The 7,864-nt window shown below is 35.6% G+C and overlaps 1 non-coding gene across 1 annotated transcript; it reads left to right on the top strand.

Annotated features, from left to right (window-relative positions):
• The first annotated feature begins 292 nt into the window (after positions 1–292).
• On the top strand, positions 293–366 carry TRNAI-GAU (transfer RNA isoleucine (anticodon GAU)). Its single transcript has one exon. It is a non-coding gene; the product is annotated as a tRNA-Ile (tRNA).
• The last annotated feature ends 7,498 nt before the right edge of the window (positions 367–7,864 follow it).

Raw genomic sequence — 7,864 nt, 5'->3', positions numbered from 1 at the left:
ATCCCTGCTATATTGTTAAGTCCTAGAATAATGCCTGACACATAGTGGGCATTCAGTAAATTATTATTTAATGAACGAATGAGTCAAATCATCTATTATAATACATTAGAAGGGTACAACTGGACTGTGGTTGATGGTTTAGACTTTTTAAATGTAGGATCCCCTGACAATAGCCCAGTGAATCAGAAATGTGCCTATTTTCTAATAGAAATAAGTAATATCAATACAGCACTTAATGAATGTTTATGATTCAGTTGGAAGAGTATGAATCAAGAATAACAAGTTATGGGCTGGCCAGTTAGCTCAGTTGGTTAGAGTTTGGTGCTGATAATGCCAAGGTCCAGGGTTCAATTCCTGTACTGGCCAGCTCCCCAAAACAAAACAAAACAAAACAAAAAACCCAGGAAGAATACCAAGGTATAAATTTTATTTCTTCACATTCATATTCTTTGAAACTATACTCTATCACCTTTACCAGCCATAGGGAAAGGGGGAAGAAAGGAAAGATCAAAGATATAAAATGCCTGTTGCTGCATACAGGTGGGGAATAGGAATAAGAGAGGTTTCATGAGCCAGGTCCACCAAAACAGGGTGAAATAGGTATTCATTACATGCTGAGTTTCTGCTATAGTCTACTACAGGTGAAAGAAGCCTATAGATGAGATTGACAGCCACTTTAATATCATCTACAGCAGTAAGAAATAAATGCACAAAAAACTTAGAAATGACAAGAAAACATTTCCAAAAAAGAAAAAAAAGGAATTTAATATCCAACATTCAAGTACACACACACATAAATCCTACTTAGATCATTTCTGTACTATGAGTAGGACTTTGTGGGAATTGGTTAAATGATCCTCACTTTCTGTTCTTTTTTATTCATGAGCAGATTTCACTGTGTGAAGAACAGTAACAGGGACTATCGATCTATAATTTCAGAAATCAGTGTTATGCTAGGAAAAACTTTTGGCTGGCAGTTTTCTACTCAGCTCTATTGATTGACTAGGGCTGATGCTTGTCCACATTAATTTATCCCAAATACCCTATTCATGTTTTTTCGTGGTTTTTTGTTTGTTTGTTTGTTTTTTGTGTTTTGCGGGGTTTTTTGTTTTGTTTTTTTTTTTGGTGGCTGGCCAGTACAGGGATCAAACCCTGGACTTTGATGTTATCAGCACTACACACTGACCAACTGAGCTAACTGGCCAGCTCCCATCCCCATTTGTTTGTAAGTTGCAAAATTTTCAAAGCTTTTGTTCTGATGAGGTACCAGCGTCCTTTTAAGCTGTGATTGGGTTAATGAGACTTTCAAGATAATTGGCACTTCAACTGTCCACTTTTTTACTTAGCCACTAAACATCACCCTTACAGGGAAATTTCTCATATTTGCAAATTAATGGAGAGAACAAAGCCTACTTAGGGTCACAGAAAACAAAGCAGACAATGATTCTATTCTGATTGAACTTACTTATTAGTTGTTGGAGACAGGCAGTAAATAATAAATGGGTATACAAGTAAATTCTATTACATGATAGAAGGTGATAAGTCCTATGGAAAAAATAATGAAATAAGAAGTATCAGAGATGCATTGGTAGGTGGTGGGCATTTTCCAAAATTAAATTAGGTAGTTCTCTTAAATCACGTTCTCCAGAAGCCAATCCTGAGGTGAGGATTAGTGTTTAAATGATTTATTAAAAGTGGTATTGAAAGAAAAAGGTAAGCAGGTTAAGAACGAGGAACAAAATAAACAAAGGTACAATTACAAGCAAATTCTTGGCCTCGATCTGATACTACAGAAGAGCTCTGGAGTGTAAACCAGGTTCTGTCTCAACAAAAGAAAAGGGGGCTGGGATATTATATCCCCACACCAGTCATTGCCTAAGGGTCACCCAAGTAGGAGTAAGGTGGAATGTTAACTCCCAGGTACTTCTGGGTCTCTGCAAATGGCAAAACAACTCAATAGCAAGAGGAAAATCCTCCAGAGTGTCACAGATACAGATATTAGATGAAAGCCAGGAAGGTGACACAAGGAAATGGTAAAATGGAAAAATGGATATGAGGGGATCCAGGCAAAACATCAACTGTCCTATTACAATAGTCCTGGTAGGTTTCATTGACAAGGTAGACTTGTGCAAAGACTTGAAAGTTGAGGTAGTTAGCCAAGCAGATGCCAAATAGATGCTATCTCCACAAGTGGGGAGAGTTAAAGCAAAGGGCTTTCTGTGATTTAAATAAATCCACAAATTCTGTGACACTTCTTCCAAAAGTTAAATCCAAATTCTTTTCCTCTTTAGTGCGAACTGATCTTTGTAATTTGCTTCTAATGAGTCAAATAAAACAGAACTGATGCCGTGTGACATCTAAAACTAATTAATAAAAATCATTAAAGATCCGTTTTGGTTTCTCTCTCTTTGATCACCTAGTCTGAAAGAAGCCAGCTACTATGTCTTGAGGATATATCAAATAGCTCTAGGAAGAGACACCACAGTGAGAAACTGAGGCCTTCTGCCTACAGCCACATGAATGAATTGTCTTGAACTGAGTCTTCCAAGCCTAGTCAGCTTTCAGTTGACTTCAGCTCTGGTCAATACATTGACTGCAAAATCATGATCTAGAGACACTCAAATTCCTGACCTATAAAATTGGTAAGATTATGTAAGTTTGTTGTTTTAAGCCACTAATTTTAGGGTAATTTTTATGCAAAATAGATAAATAACAAATGTCCTAATGGGGGACATAGCTAGCATGTTCAAAAACATCAGGAAAGCTAGTTTGAAATAATAAAAATTAATTTAGTAACAGGAAGACAGTTACAATGTGAAATAGTTTTCAATGACCCATATGGCTTATAGCAGATTTTAAAAAACTTACTCAAACTGCAAAGTCAATTTTTCCATGTATTACATAGTCACAGGTTATGGGGGATGTGGATATCTTTGGGGGGACAGTTATTCAGCCTACCATGATTGCTAATGCTTATTTACACAAGACAGGACTTGCAAAATTAAGGTCTGGAAAAGCTATTTTCTGCAAAGGTAAACAAGAAAATTGAATTTTCTTTGCTATTTTTTTTTTTATGTAGCCTCTTGGAAACATATGGTATTAAGGTTCACTGGGATCTGATAAGAATAAACAGGCCCCAGCAGGTATATTACTAATTTCCTTGGAAAAAGAAAAGAGAATGGGGTTTGAATGCTTAGCATTGTTTTCTTATTTTTATTTTTCCTTAGTTCATCTCTAATTACTAAAATAGCTGTTTCAAAGGCTGCCAGTTAGAAGGCAGAATAAAATTGTAAAAATCTATTCTTTATTTATGTTAGCAAAATGTCCAAAAGATTCATCACAAGGGGGATCATGTATAGATGGCCAAGGTGAGAGTCTTGGGTTGAATGTCTCCCCAAAACTTAATCACCACTGTAACTGTTGAGGGTGAATAATCCTACAATGGTAATTGAAAGGTGAGGCCTTAAAGAGGTGATTAAGTTGATGGCTTAATGTTGGTCATGGATCTGGTTTTGAGGGCTTTAGAAGGAGAGTGCCTGAGGAGCTCTCTCTCTCTCAGCTCCACCATTTTCTGCCATGTGAGACCCCTAGATAGTGGCTGCAAAGCCACCATTAAGAAGACCCTTACCAGATGTGTTCCTTAGACTTTGGACTTCCTAGCCTTTGAGACTGTAAGCAATAAATTTCATTTTCTTTAAAATACCTGGTTCCATGTATTTTGTAATAAGCAACGGAAATGGATTGATAGAGTAAGCAAGGATAAGTTTTAGCCCAGCGATATGGGAGAGGAAGCCACAGACATAATGTGGCTGCTTAGAGTATTGTCCAAGTGTTATAGCAAAAGTACTTAAAGAGGAGAGTGAGTGGAAAAGAAAAAGGGAGATGGCAGAAATTCTGGGCTAAGATAGAGAAGAGAAATATATATGTTTGACACATCACATGGGATGTTAGAATATGATTTTAAATCAAGGAAGCATACAAATGTATCATTGTTCTTATAACACAAATTATATAACACACAGCTGAGGAAAATTTTCATGAGGTGAGAAGTATGGGTTTAAAAGAAGATTGAGAAACACTTCTTTAGATAATGTGCGTGCTTAATCATTAACTAAATGCACAAATGTCATTTGATGAAACTCTTCCGTATTTGATTACATTTTCTTTTCTTCATTCTTTAATACATTAGCAAAAGTTATAATGTATCATTTTATTTATTTTATTTATTTATTTATTTATTTTTTATTGGTTATGAATATTCATGAGATACAGAGCTGATTGTCACCCCTTGTGCCCACGATGTGAGGGCCAGATCCATACTGGCAACATACTTTTTGCCTTCTAGACAAGGCAGAAGCATTGGAAAGAAGACAGATCAGTGGTTTATAGGAGTGGAGGGGAAGGGAGTATATTGATGACAAAAGGGCATGACAAGATTCATAGAACTGATTCAAGATTCAGCTTTACAAGAGATGAATTTTACATATGTAAATTATTCTTCAGTAAGACAACTTTAAAGACATATTCTAAGCATGTATAAAAATTGCCTTTCTTATTCCCTCAATTGACTACATTCACACAATCAACAATCATTCACTACACCAAGTGCAAGCTGCATGATGTACATATTTAGTACATAAGAATTTCAAAGATGCATTCATGCCATTTCTTCCATCGTAATGCCTTTCTTACATAAAAATATTTCATTGTGCTGCATTTGTCACAGAGATTCTGCACAAAAATGTTTTATTTAATATAATGTATCATTTTAAAAATATCTTTCTGCAGAATGTATCATTTTAAATATAACATTTTTCTGCAGAATCTCTGAATCAGTTCTATGAATCTTGTCAAATATATAATTAAGTAAAGATTAGCACAGAAAAGATATAGAATATTTCCATTAACCCCAAAGAGTTCCCCCATTCCCTTTTGTAATCAATATATTCCCTTCCCCTCCTCTCCTATAACCATTGATCTGTTTTCTGTCCAATGCTTCTGCCTTGTCTAGAATGTCCTATAAATGAAATCATAAAGTGCGTCATATAGATTTTGAGTCTTGTTTCTTTTACTTAAATAACGCTTTTGCTGTGAAGTACATATTATTGCATATAGCTTATTTTTATTGTTGAGCAGTATTCTTTTTTATAGATGTATCTCAACATGTTTAATACGTTTGATAAAGCTGTGCAAAACATTTGCAAACATCTTGTTAAAAAAATGACATACAATAAACTTCATACATTTAAAAGATACAATTAGATAAGTTTGACATATGTATCAACCAATGAAAACATTATGCAATAGAGATTACAAACATACACATAGCCCGGAAAAGGTTCCTTATATTCTTTTGTAACCCCTTTCTCTCGCCCTGCCCCATCATCAAACAACAACTATCTGTTTTCTCAAACTAAAAAGAAGTTTGTATTTCAGTAATTTGTAGTAATGAAATTATACAGTATGTAGTCTTTTTGACCAGCATATTTCACTCAGAATAATTATTATTAGATTCATCCATGCTGTTACATATAGTTTATTCTTTTAATTGGACAGTAGAATTCCTGATGTTACATTGTGTGTATGCACCACGATATTTTTATCCATTTACCTGTTGATAAACAGGATATTTTCAATTGGGGTGAATAAAAATAAAGTTGCTATCAATATTAATGTACATGCATGTGTATGGACTTTTTTTCCATTTATTTGCTTAGAAGTAGATCAACTGGATTATATGGTAAGAGAATATTTAACTTTTAAGAATTGCCAAGCTGTTTTCTAAGGTAGCAAGATTTTACATGTCATCCATTAGCATATAAGAGTTCCAGTTGCTCCATGTCCTTGAAAAAACTAGATATTGTAAGACTGAAATGGTTTTCATTCCAATATATAGAAGTACATAATTGTAGTTTTAATTTGCATTACCCTGATGATTAATGGTGTAAGCATCTTTTTAATGTGTTTATTTGCCATCCATATAACTTCTTGTGTTAAACATATATTCAAATCTTTTGACCAATTTTTATTGAACTGTTTTGTTGTTTCAAATCATAATGTATTATACTTTTTATATTTCCATCCAGAACAATTTGTCTTTTACTCAAAGAATGTCTTTTAACATGTCTTATAATGTGGATAAGCAGTTGACAAATTCTTTTAGTTTTTGTACATCTAAAAACTTATTTGTAATTCCATTTTATTTCCACAATTGCTTTATTAGGTATACCTCCTTTATATTAATTTTAGTTTTTGCTTTAGTGTTTAAGATAATCATTTTAAACTTATAACCAACTACCTTCAGGTAATATCATAGACTTTGTGTAAGTTTATATAAGAAAATATCAATAGTTACTGTCAAGATGGTGGAATAGACATCCCCAGCATCACTCTCTCCCATAAATCAACCAAGTTAACAACTATAAAAAAGCAACAACAACCAAGCTGAGGACCCTAGAGCTCAAGGGAAGAGGAGGAGAGACCTACAGAATCCATGAAGGTGGGAGAAGCCATGATGAGAGAAAGAAAAAACCACTCTGACCATTTTGAGCCCTGGCCACGTCCAGACTGGAGCTGCTGAGCACTAGGAGCAGGCGCCGGCAAAAGCTGCAGCTGTGCCTTTCAGATGAAGGAGTGAGGGGGAAAGAGGGAGGGGAAGGAGGGTTGGGGGATAATTGGGTGCAAGACACAGGGTACAAAAGTAATTTCTGGTAATGGCTTTGCTGCCAGTATGAATCCGGCCCTCATATCATAGGCATGAGTGGTCACAATTAGCTTTGTATATCATGAATATTCATAATAAAAAGTAAAATAAATAAATAAAAATAAAAGCAAGTTATTAAAAACAAATAATAAATAAAATCAAGGTGGTTTTATTTTTTGCTCAGTTTTATGCATTCCTTGTATATTTTACATTCAATTAATTTCTTCAGATATGTTTTCCCAGTAATTTCTGTTGATATGTTTCCAGTCTTCACATCACATGAACAGTATCTTTGTAGCATAGAAAATACGATAAAGTTCAATTTACCTGATTTTTTGTCATGGATTGCACTCTTGGTATTTCATATAAAATCTCCTCACTAAACCCAAGGCCAAATAGGTTTCCTTCTCTGTTTACTTCTGGAATTTTTATAGTTTTCTTTTTTTTCACATTAAATATGTGAACTACAAAAAAGATGAAGATGCTTGGAGGTGGCAGGGGAGAAGAAGACCATGGTGTCCCCCAGGTCAGCAAGACCACTAACAGGATTCCCGTGGACCCACATAGGAATGAGGAGCTGCAATAACTGAAAAAAAGGAGCCACTCAGAGGCTGGTGAGTCATTGCAAGGGACCAGAGCATGGCCTGTCCCCTGGGAAGTGTTTGCAACATGGACAGTGGGGGAGACGGGCCCACCAGGGAACACTGGGGCACAGCAAGAACCACTGACCTGCCCCCCTATCAGTGAAGGACCACTAAGAGGAGACTGGTCAGGAATATAGAACTGCAGGAGGAACAGTTAGATGAAAAGACTCAGGCCCAGGTCAGAGTTTCTACACAACCCAGGTGCACTGGATCTCTCTAGAGCTGGAAGTACCTATAAAATCAACCATTAAAACCCGAGCTGCACCAAAAGCCTTCCCTAGGGAATCAGCAGCAAAGCAGCAACTTAGCTCAACTGCAGAGCTCAAGTACTCATTCCGACAGGTAGTTCCCCCGTTTTAGAAGTAAGCAAAGGACAACAAATCAGTTCCAGCACGGAGTTTAAATGGTGGAAACAGCCAATAATTCAACACAGAAATGAAAGAAAAAACAAAGTACCCACAACCAAAGACAAAGTTTCATATTAACTAATAAAGAACATCTATAACACTTAGAAGGA

Source organism: Cynocephalus volans, chromosome 4 (assembly GCF_027409185.1).
Source record: "Cynocephalus volans isolate mCynVol1 chromosome 4, mCynVol1.pri, whole genome shotgun sequence".
Lineage (NCBI taxonomy): Eukaryota > Metazoa > Chordata > Mammalia > Dermoptera > Cynocephalidae > Cynocephalus > Cynocephalus volans.
The sequence above is the reverse complement of the archived record's forward strand: the minus strand, read 5'-3'. Positions and strand labels throughout refer to the sequence as shown.